The sequence below is a fragment of the Ovis aries genome, chromosome 2, assembly GCF_016772045.2.
Source record: "Ovis aries strain OAR_USU_Benz2616 breed Rambouillet chromosome 2, ARS-UI_Ramb_v3.0, whole genome shotgun sequence".
Lineage (NCBI taxonomy): Eukaryota > Metazoa > Chordata > Mammalia > Artiodactyla > Bovidae > Ovis > Ovis aries.
Genome location: NC_056055.1, coordinates 90,498,610 through 90,511,522, shown reverse-complemented (window position 1 = coordinate 90,511,522; position 12,913 = coordinate 90,498,610).

The window sequence follows — 12,913 nt, the reverse complement described above, 5'->3', positions numbered from 1 at the left end:
TCACTTCCTTCAAGTCTTGTCTTAAATATCCTGTTTTCAGTGAAGCCTTCCCTCGTCACCCTATTTGAAATCACATCTTCTCTCCAACTCCCTGTGCCTCTCTCCTGCTTGACTTTGCTAGAAATCACTTACCATCTAACACATATGCATTTTATTTATTTAATTTTTTTTCCACTGTCTCTTACAACAATGGAATGTAAACTTCTTGGAGATAGAAATTTTGGGTTGTTTTGTTTATGGCTATATTCCCGGTGCCTAGCACAGAACCTCCACATAATAGAAAGTTGATCAACATTTTTTTTAATGAGTTAATGAATAAATGACTGAATCTGCATACCATCTTTGGTCTGTGGTCTGGGCTTCCAATCTATGACTACTGATTTATACTGAAAGTCTCATGGTACAACCCAAAGGGAGGAGATATGATCAAGTACGGACAGTGAACACCTAAACTGTTACTTTCTGAGAAAGCCAAGTAATCAAACAGCATTATCCACAATCTCATGTATTTCGGTCAGTATAGTTCCTGTATGCAAAAGTAAAGTGTACCCAACAATGTCAAATTCATTCATCTATTTTTATTTTTATTCATCTCTATTTTATTCACTCCATTTTGATTACATGCTTATCCAACAATGACAAAGTTTAGAGTTTAAGCTACTCAGATCTCTTACCTACAGTATTGAGCTTCAAGTAAGTAGTATCTAAAATAAGCCTAGTTCCTTTGCTAGTTGGGAAATGAAAATAAAATAAATGTGAAAGAGACAGGAGGAAACAAAGATTAAGACTGATCTCTGTGAAGGGAAGGCATTAATTTACAGAGATAATTTCTCTCAAAGTCTTTTCTTGTTTCTTTACTCAGCTTATATATAATACTTCTATACTTTGGATACTACTGTTAAGAATTAACTCAGTTCTGTCTTTCCTTCTACTTTTTGTCCAGAAAAGGTTTAGTCAAGGACAACTAAATTTTAAAAATGAAATTCAGGTTAAAAATGATATTCTTTGATCTAAAAGAGGGTAAACAACCAAAATCTTTAAATATGATCAATAACCATAACAAGATAAAGGACATATGGCAGATGAATATATATTTAATTAATATTATGCCAGAGACGCTCCAGGGTTTGAAATACTTTTAAAAGGAGCAGATAAATGAAATATACTTTATGACTGGGTAGTACATTTTGTAGTTCATTGCCCCAAGAAGAATTACTCAATGAAAATATTTTTGAAAAAAATTTAAAAAGATGAATAACTGGATGGAAATAGATCCTTAAGTTGTAGAAAGCAAATTGTTTGGATGCATTCCTTAACTTTTTTTTTTCTTTTGTTTTTTATTTTTTAAATTTTAAAATCTTTAATTCTTACATGCGTTCCCAAACATGAACCCCCCTCCCACCTCCCTCCCCATAACATCTCTCTGGGTCATCCCCATGCACCAGCCCCAAGCATGCTGTATCCTGTGTCAGACATAGACTGGCGATTCAATTCTTACATGATAGTATACATGTTAGAATGCCATTCTCCCAAATCATCCCACCCTCTCCCTCTCCCTCTGAGTCCAAAAGTCCGTTATACACATCTGTGTCTTTTTTCCTGTCTTGCATACAGGGTCGTCATTGCCATCTTCCTAAATTCCATATATATGTGTTAGTATACTGTATTGGTGTTTTTCTTTCTGGCTTACTTCACTCTGTATAATCGGCTCCAGTTTCATCCATCTCATCAGAACTGATTCAAATGAATTCTTTTTAATGGCTGAGTAATACTCCATTGTGTATATGTACCACAGCTTTCTTATCCATTCATCTGCTGATGGACATCTAGGTTGTTTCCATGTCCTGGCTATTATAAACAGTGCTGCGATGAACATTGGGGTACATGTGTCTCTTTCAATCCTGGTTTCCTCGGTGTGTATGCCCAGCAGTGGGATTGCTGGGTCATAAGGTATTTCTATTTGCAACTTTTTAAGGAATCTCCACACTGTTCTCCATAGTGGCTGTACTAGTTTGCATTCCCACCAACAGTGTAGGAAGGTTCCCTTTTCTCCACACCCTCTCCAGCATTTATTGCTTGCAGATTTTTGGATCGCAGCCATTCTGACTGGTGTGAAGTGGTACCTCATTGTAGTTTTGATTTGCATTTCTCTAATAATGAGTGATGTTGAGCATCTTTTCATGTGTTTGTTAGCCATCTGTATGTAATATACCATGTTCATGGATCGGAAGAATCAATATAGTGAAAATGAGTATACTACCCAAAGCAATTTACAAATTCAATGCAATCCCTATCAAGCTACCAGCCACATTTTTCACAGAACTAGAACAAATAATTTCAAGATTTGTATGGAAATACAAAAACCTCGAATAGCCAAAGCAATCTTGAGAAAGAAGAATGGAACTGGAGGAATCAACTTGCCTGACTTCAGGCTCTACTACAAAGCCACAGTCATCAAGACAGTATGGTACTGGCACAAAGACAGACATATAGATCAATGGAACAAAATAGAAAGCCCAGAGATAAATCCACACACATATGGACACCTTATCTTTGACAAAGGAGGCAAGAATATACAATGGAGTAAAGACAATCTCTTTAACAAGTGGTGCTGGGAAAACTGGTCAACCACTTGTAAAAGAATGAAACTAGATTACTTTCTAACACTGCACACAAAAATAAACTCAAAATGGATTAAAGATCTAAATGTAAGATCAGAAACTATAAAACTCCTAGAGGAGAACATAGGCAAAACACTCTCAGACATAAATCACAGCAGGATCCTCTATGATCCACCTCCCAGAATTCTGGAAATAAAAGCAAAAATAAACAAATGGGATCTAATTAAAATTAAAAGCTTCTGCACAACAAAGGAAAATATAAGCAAGGTGAAGAGACAGCCTTCTGAATGGGAGAAAATAATAGCAAATGAAGCAACTGACAAACAACTAATCTCAAAAATATACAAGCAACTTATGCAGCTCAATTCCAGAAAAATAAACGACCCAATCAAAAAATGGGCCAAAGAACTAAATAGACATTTCTCCTTGACTTTTTAAAGTGGGTACCAGGCAGGGTTTGGCCAAAGAAAAAGCAATCTCAAGCTACTTCAAAAAGGAAGGAATTGAAGAAATTATAAAACATGGATGACAAGAAAAATCAGAGGAACTACCATTAAAGTTCAGGAAATCAGAAAGTACAGGAGTTTCAAGGAACCTCCATGGGCTATCTCAGCTGTCTGCAGTGCCAAAGTAGGTGACTTGCAGGAGGGTCCTCAGAAGTCACTGGCAGAGGCTCAGGTCCCTATCTGCCAAAGACTCTCTGTGTCTTGCTATGGCCAAAACAATAATGGTGCCTTCCCTTTTACTTTCCAAATCTCATGCAAGTGTCTCTTATTAGAGGATCCTGTACCAGAACTCACCTGAGGTCTAGGAAATGTCATCAGGCTTCTAGCCTCTGCTCCCAGGAAGAGCGCAGAAAGGGAGCAGGAAGCATGCTGAAACACCAGCATCAGGCCCAAGTCGAAGCCACTGGGAGTGGCAGTACTTTCTATCTGCTTTCTATAGTCAAACTAGATAAATGTGGGCCAGATGGATCCAGTATGACCCAGCATTTGACTCTTCTGTCCCTATGCACGAACCAGGCATTCCCAGAACCACCAAGGGGTTTAATCTTTTCTTTATGACATTTTCATTCTATAAGTAAGACGATCAGATGAATGCATACACAAACCTTTTTACTAAAGTTAGTTGAGTCCTTTAGTTAACTCTGCTGAAAAGGTCTTGCTAAATATGGACACCTCTCAGTTGGCATCCCTAGTAAGACCAGGGAGCAGTCAGGGAAGGGCTTTAGAAATACAGTAAAGAGGTAGCTACTTTATAGAGCAGACTGAAATGTTACCTGGCTAAGACCAAATTCATCTCAGTAAAGCTTGTATAACACCACATACTAGCAATGTCTGCTCCCTTGGTTCTGCAGCCTTCCTGTCCTGTGACTCAGTTGCCTACACAAAGGGGCTGTTGCCCAGTAGTCAGAGTAGTCAGGGGAAGGAAATGCTTGCTCACCTTCGCTGTGTTTGGAATAACCACTCCACATCAAAAGAGTGACTCACCCTGCCTACTTGCCAGCCTTGAGCTTGCTTTCACCTCCCACTACCCCTTGCTGGTTGTGCTGTTCTTGGCTGAAGAGGCCTTCCCCCAGCAAGTCCAGGTTTGTGGAACCTGGCACCTAACTTTCCTGAATGACGAGGCTTCCTGAGGTGGATTTCTCTGCGGGTTAGGACCTGAAGGTGACCACCAATTTGCCTGACCTATAATCCAAGGTATATGATTCAAAGGCAAAAGCTGGGCTTTCACCTCTCTTCCTTAAACAGCACAAAGGGAAATGGAGTTATTTCCCTACTCTTGCATACAGTAAACAGGTAACCTGAAAAGGTACCTATTTTCGTTGGTTTTAGAGAAACATGTTGCTGCTAGAAGTTTCAAAAGCCACTGGGTTCCTTTTGGTGAGCTCAGCAGTGTTTATCACAGTGTAGAGCTGATGGTGGATGTTCAGAAGATATTTATTCCTGGTGGATATGCCTCTGAACTGGATGGAAGCTATCATAGAGTAAATCACTTCACTTTAGAGAATCCACTCAAAATCCATTACTAGATTAAATATTGAGGAGATTATGGTTCTGGAAAAATAAAAGACTTTGGAATTAGCAGAGATGGTTTTAAGATTGGAAACTCCGGGCAAATCCCTTAAATTCTTACAAATAAATGCAGCATGGTGCTAAAGGAGTTTTAGAATCAGACAGATCTGTGCTAAAATCTCAGCTGATCACTTACCAGCCACATGACTATTGATGATTTACTTCTCTGTGTTTAATTTCCGTATGTAATAGAGTAACAGTGAAATTTCCCTCTTAAGCTTGTGACAAGATTAAATTAGATAATGTGAGCTATTTCTTAGGCACAGAAACTGGGACACATTAGTATTCAATAAATTTTATTTATTCTCTGAACCTGTTTCCTAACTTGGAAAAAGGAAAGAATAAAACATGTCATACTCTGCTACAAAGGGATGGTACAGATTAATATGGAGTAATATAGAGAAAGTGTTTGCCAGTGATTTATAAGCATTAGTCTAACTTCATCTTGGCAATAGGCCTAGTCCTTTGTTCCAGTGTCTGAATGTGGGCTTATTGCTATTATATTTTAGCATAGTCTTTGGTATTTTGCACATAAATTCAACAGAGCATCATTCAGAACGCCTATAGCACATGATTACTTACATTAATAATGTGTGTGACAACCTGCAAGTGTCCAAGAAGCATTATCCTCGGATATTTCACCACTGACTGTTCACATTGTCAGCTTCCCCTCATTCTGGGATATTCAGGGGAACATAGATTTACCACAGTGATATGGCTCAATCAATGTTGGATTTGTCTCAGGATGGAAGCTTACGAAAACTGGACCCTTCCAGGATTATACTGGTGATAGAATGACCTGCCCATGTTAGAGCAAAGCTTCTCTTGCCCCACCTTTCCTTTCAGGCAGCAGTTGGGTTTCTCTGGCCTGCCCTGCTAAATAAAAGTGCTCTGGGGGATTTGGAGAAGAGTTGGTGTGAATGGGTTTATATATTATCCAGATTGCTCATTATTACTCACAGTCGATTGGAAAATTTCCAACCTTTTTCTGCTTGATCGTAGCTACCTAAGGATTTTGGATTGACATCTGCTATCAAAGCCCATCTGGAAAGAGCATATTTGAGAATCAGGTTTCATTCAACAAACATTAAGCAGTAATCATTAATAATAAGGGATTGGTGTGGAGTAGAAAAAAGTTTTCCTGGCTTCAGTAAAAGATGGATTTAGGTTCAAATCCCACTACTGTCTGTATGCCTCTGGGCATATTACTCTCAGAGCATTGCTTAGTAATCTATACATAAAACATCTCCTTACAATGTTGTGAGGAATGATACAGATTTTTTACACATACAACTTCACTACTAGTAATGTTACCCATAAATGGCAGCTATTATTAGTATTGCCTTGGTATCCTAAATGTTCCTAGAAAAAGAAATACTCAGAGAAACTGATCAGTTTTTCTCTAGGTGTCACTATTCCATACGCTTATCATACTGAATAGGGAAGGTGGAAATTGCTTCATAAAGTCATAAATATAAAGTCACTATGGTTGTTTAGAGAAAAGGCACTTGAGATCCAAGAGACACTGAAGCTATACCATACAGGGTGACCGCTCTTTCTTTGTTAGAATACAGGACAAGAAGAGAAGCAAGGCATTAGCTGAAGGCGTAACTGAGATTCACTTTTTACATACTTCTTGGATTGGTCCGTTTTTAATATATATTAACTACGACATTTCTAAAAGAAACTTTGGTGGTGTTTATGTATGTGTACCAGTGTGCATGTGTGAGCGTACATGTGTCTGTGTGTGCACATTAAAGATTTTTATTTAGCTGAACAATTTTCATTTTATTGATTCTAAAATAAAAGATTAGGACACAGAAAGAGAAGAGAGGTAGATTTTATTCTTAATATCTTACTTATAAGAGTCCAAGGAAATTGACCATGATAACATAAAAACGAAGTGAAAAATATTTTTATATAACTAGCTGGATGTATTTACACATTACACCCGAGATGTACAAGGCTTAGAAAATTGTTCACGTTAATATAGAGTAATTCATGTATTCTTTATCTCTGAGTAATGATTAACTTTTTAAAAGATGTATATCTTTACTAATCTGAAAAAACCCACACTGATTTGGAGGGCATTTATTCTCAGTAGTAGTAGTGTTAATTGCTCAGTCGTACCCGACTCTGCGACCCCATGGACTGCAGCCCACCAGGCTCCTCTGTCCATGGGATTTTCCAGGCAAGGATACTGGAGTGGGTTGCCATTTCCTTCTCCAGGGGATCTGCCTGACCCAGGGATCCAACCTGGGTGTGCTGCCCTGCAGGCAGATTCTTCACGGACTGAGCTACGAGGGAAGCCCCCATGTTCTCAGGAGACTGTCTTAATTAAAATTCCAGCATTGGAATTGGCTGTGGCAACACAGGGGATGTGACAAGAAGGTGAACAGATTACCTGGATAATCTGATCAGTAAAGATAGGTGATGTATGTATGTAACTCAGTCCCCTGAATTTTGTGGTAAATTTTATTTGCCTACCTTGCCCAGGTAATTACATCAAATTGCCACATCACTTGGCTGTGCAGCCGTGGTAAAGATTTCAGCTTATGCTCAGCCGGTTGAGAAAGCCTGACTTGCATAATTGTTATTCTGCCTTTAAAACATCTATCTATGAATGTTTAACTGAATAATTTGCCTGAACTTGCTTTTTGGAGTTTCTGATGTGGGTTGATATGTGCCATCCGTGACTATGGCACTTTACAAGCCTACTGAGAAATAGACTTACTTAAAGTCTATTTCATAAAGTTCTTCCTGTCTCCCTCTCTCTCTTCTCCCATGTTTCCTCCCTTAATTTTTATTTTCTTCCAGTTCTTTTTCATAAAATCATACAATGTTAGGATTTGGTGGAATAGAGTATTCGTAACTATGTTTCTCAAACTTAATTAATTCCCATACTATATTCATGGATTTTACATATTTTGCTACTTAATTTTAAAAAATAGACTATTTAAAAAATCTTACGTATTCCCCCTTTTAGATTCATTTTAAAAACTATATTCAAGAATCATAGTTTTTTTTAAAATTGTGTTTTAATTAATTCATTTATTTGGTTGCACTGGGTCTTAGTTGAGTCACGTGGGATCTTTAGTTATGGCATGTGAACACTTAGTTGCCATATGTGGGAGCTAGTTCCTTGACCAGGGACTAAACCTGGGTCCCCTGTGTTGGGAGTGTGGTCTTAGCTGCCACTGGATCACCAGGAAAGTCCCTAGAATCATAGATTTAGCATGCTAATTAGTTCATTAATTTCCTAACAAACCATACAAGAAATGTATTACAGATAAAGAAAATTTATAGCTATACCACCTAAAATTATGCCACTCAGCTTTGGGAAACACTAGTCTAGTGCAACTTCAAATGAGAAAGCTGAAGTCCAGAGAATTAAAGTGATGTTTTCCAGAGGCACATAGCCAGTTAAGAGCAGAGGTAATAGGTGAAACCATGCTTTTAGACTCTTAAATCCAGTCCTCTTCTCCTATACTACACTGACTTATTGTGTTGGTTACGTCAAGGCAAGTGCTATTAGGCTATCAAGGGACCACAGATGCTTCAAAGCAGTGGTCCTCAAAAAGAGTACTCAGACAGGGGTTTACAGAGACCTGTCCAGGACACAGATAGAGCTAAGGATATTTTCAGAGCCATACCTTTCCTGTGAATTCTTCACTAAGGGTCTGTGGATCTCCATTTATTATTGCCCTTTTGCAACCTTACAAGAGAGAGTCATATTTTTCATTCATTGCATGGCCCTGGAGTGAAAACATTTTAGCAGTGATACCAGACAAGGGATACTTGAAAATACTAACTATGCTAATACAGGAGTAAAAGTGAAAAGAGTTTCATGTCTGGGTAACAAATCACAGACAGTCTAGTTCTTTGCTTTCCATAAAGCAAATAAGTAAATAAATAAATTTTCAGCTGATGGGTCTTTAAAAATAATTATTTATGATATACCAGTATATAAATTTTTACATAAAAGCTGTTTGAAAGTCAACATTTAAGTGTTATAACTATAATAATTAAGTGTCCTTCCATCCCCATCTACAGATAAGGATTTTTAACACTAACCTCAATTAAAATGACAAACAAGAACAGGATTAATACTAAACCCCTAACTCATTCTAATAGTAAGTAGTATTCATATTCAGATCCATGTGGGAAAATTCTGACTGATCCATTTCATTGAGAAATACACATACAAAAAAGAGGCATTTTTAAAATATTGCTTTTATTATTTTTAATTTCTTTACCAATCTTTTAACACAATTATATTAAACGTAACTCAATAGTACAATTTTTTTTGCTAATCATGGATTCTTCACGGTGGTTCAAATTGTAAAGAATCTGTCTACAATGTAGGAGACCTGGATTCAATACCTGGGTCAGGAAGATCCCCTGGAAAATTCAGGAGAAATTTTTTAACATTTAGCACTTAAGAAATTTTTAAAAAGTAAATTTAGCTTACATTTTTGCTGTGAAAAAGTATAATAGCTTTTAACAGAGATTTTTAAGAATAAAATTACGTTGACTTTTCTGTGAAGACTGACAGAAGGCTGAGTGGGGATAGCAGTCACCATCACTGGAGAATGTACTTGTTAGAAGATGCAATGGTGGGCAGACCAAGGCCTGGACCAACTGGAAGGAATAGCCAGCTCCTGCCTTGACCTCATGACATCTGTGTCTTTACCACTTTCCTTACCATCATCACTGCTAGAGACAAACTTTCTCCCTCGCTTCCCTGTTTAGGATTTACTCACATTGTCACTTTCAGGAACAAGCGCACTAAGCATAATAAGGAAATAAATATATTACTTTCTTATTTAAAAAAGAATAAAATTATGTTACATAAATAAGATTGTATGAAATTAGAATAAAATCTGATAAGGAAGGGAAATGGAAAAACAAGTTCAAAAAAACAAAAGGAAAAAATTTAATTTCCAGTTGTTAAATAAGAGCTTATTTTTGAACTGCTATTCTTTTAGGTGGATGATAATAGGGAATTAAATCACTTTAGCATTTATATTCCCTAGGATGCTGTTTAAAATTTTGTAACAATTTTACTTTTAAAAGGGAATATTTAAAATAAGTTGGAAATTATTTAATTTGTACTTACATTTTGGACAAATTTCAGATGTCACTTTAAAGTTTTGCAAGGAGTTATATTGATTTTCAAATCCCTTGAGGGAGTATATAAATAGGAAGTTGAACACTGTTACTTTCAGAGCTAGAATTGGTTTTCTAGCTGTAGAGTCCTCCATGGAGAATCCTGGGCCTCAACAGTTTCCCTGGAAAGAAAACGGTACCCATCTAAAAGAGCACCCTGTCTTCTGGATGCTGCCAGTATTCTGGGGTGGACTTTCAGATATCCAGGTCCCAGGTGAGCCTGGATTCTTTGTGGTATTTGTGCCTGTCAGACAAACATCTATGGGAAAGTCCAAAACCTCATAGGGGAAGTTGTACTGGTTTTAAAGAAATCTTCTTCAGCCCCCTATACCACCATAGGATATAGCTTCTGTATTTACTGGATAAAATAAAATGATTCATTTTTATGTTCTTATAAAAGTTGGGAAAATCCAAAACTGGTAACAAGACTAGAAAACATTTGGATAGGAAAACCAGCAATATGCATTTAAAATGTATGCATAGACATAAAACAAATGTGCACTTTTAAAGTGATATGTAACCATGATGCTGTTCTGTTATTAAAATTTTGAAGTTTGAGTATTGAAGTTTACACTAAAGCTGTCTTTAAAGAGGGTTAATTCAGATCATAACTCCTTACTTTAGTAATGTATATATCTAGTTCTTCTGTCTCAGAGAAATGCAAATTATTTATGCTCTATTCCAGCAGCATCATATTTTGTGTCACCAAAAGCTTTTACTTAAAGGATATACTTGAAGTTTTCTTTAATTTTTTCCCTAATTTATATGCTTTTGTTTCAAGAAATTAAAAAATAAAAGAAGATAGGCAAAATTTCCCCTTACATTTAAAATGATTGAACTTAAATAATTAAAAAATATAAAAATCCCTAAAAACTATCTTGATCAAACTAATAATTTTCTGATCAAGACTTCATAAAACCATTTCAACACAATTGTATGATAGAGGCAGCTTTTGGGTTTAGCTTCAGAGCATTATGAAATATAGATTTCATTCTGTTCTATTAACTCTTGATTGTATTAAAAAATGACTGACTTTTTCCCCCAAGAGGACTTATCTTCATTTTGGAAGAAACAAAACAAAAAATAATGAGATCTAACACTCCATGAACACATTTACACAGAGCACTTCTACAGAGCTTAGAGTCTGGAAATAAATCCAATATCAATTCCAACATACTCCATTGAAATGTCCTTTTTCCTCAACAATCACAATTTTGCCTTATGCTGCTCATATTCCACTCCAGAATGCTGCAAAGAAGCCATGGAAACTATTATCATTAGAAGAAAAATATTAGGGAAAAAATAAATACTTGCATTAAAAAAAATTGCTACTCTGCTAGACTTCTGGGAGATTTATTATAAACACCATATTGCTTGGAAAATCAGAAACATGTAAATCTTCCAAACAATTAGGAGAAGACATCATTCTTAAGTATTAATTGGTTTTTCAAACTGAAATAAGTTTTCAAATAATGTTTATAAAGAAAACTGCCAGACAACTCCCATTTGTTTCACTTACAGTACTTACTCTGATGAGTTTTTAAATAACCGAATTCAACATTTTTATTGGCATCACAAATAAAAAATAACCCAAGATATGCTCTGACCTAGTTAAAAAAAAATACCAAGATTCATTCAAAAAATATAATAAGATGACTTGATTTAGAATGTGTACAAGTAGGATGACATGTTTTAGAGTCAGTCTTAGGGTAGGTGCCGGATGGTATTCAGGTCATTTGCTTAAGAGAAAGGAAAAGATGAGTTACTCCTCGCTTTTTTATGAAAAATCATGCAGTGTTTCATGCTTTATTCAGTGTTTAGTGTATTTAGCTGTGATATTTACAGTAACCTTGTTCCAAGTTGATTAAGGTTTAATCACAGCTGACTAAGGAAGTGGGCATGAAAGACGGAGAAAATAAGTCATAATTATTACTCCCTTATGTGTATTTTATAATATTCAAGGATTTAGAGACAAATACATCCTTTACAGCTAATTTTACCTTACTTTTTCCATGGAAGGTAAAATAATTTGGGGCATATAGGGAAACTGAACGTGCAGAAAATAGTTATATAATAGCTTATCAGGTGTTATCTAGTACTCTGTTAAGTTTTCCATACTGGTTAAGAAAGCTGCTGCTGCTGCTAAGTCGCTTCAGTTGTGTCCGACTCTATGCGACCCCATAGACGGCAGCCCACCAGGCTCCCACCATCCCTGGGATTCTCCAGGCAAGAACACTGGAGTGGGTTGCCATTTCCTTCTCCAATGCATGAAAGTGAAAAGTGAAAGTGAAGTTGCTTAGTCATGTCGGACTCTTAGCGACCCTATGGACTGCAGCCCTCCAGGCTCCTCTGTCCATGGGATTTTCCAGGCAAGATTACTGGAGTGGGGTGCCACTGCCTTCTCCAGGTTAAGAAAGCAGTGTTCCCCAAATACATCGGAGAGTGCTAATACTTCACACATGCTTCTCAGGACCTAAGTCTACGCAGAGCTCGAAGTTTTGATCTGAGGTAAAAGCCCCGTCCCAAGTGAATGGGGAAGAAAGGCAAGAAAGCTATGCCTGACCTGTTGCCCTCTCCCCATCCAACCAGAACAAAAGCACCTAGTTCCCTTTGCAGCCCTCTGCAGTTTTCTCCCTTTCTGCGAGTTTAGGCAAGTCTGGTCTTTAGCCCCTGGTTTGGCAGGGACCGGAGAATTCACAAATTAAGCTCTTATTCTTTGCAATGGGATACTATCTTTGAATGTGAATAGGAATTAGCTGTATCATTTGAATGTTTTTAAGATGTAAACTGAGTATCTGCTTAAAATTAGATTTAAGTGTCATTAACAACAACTGATAATCTTTAGCCTACTTGGTGCGAGGAAAAGAAAAAGGAAGTATTTCCTCTTTACACTGTGCAGTATCATGTTAGATTGCCAACACTTTTAAGTAAAATACCCAAATATGTGGTGTTTTGTTTTGTTCTGTTTCAAATATAATAAAATAATACTTTTAAATATTGCTTAGCTTCACCATATAGGAGTAATAGAAGCGTGACCTTTAGATACAT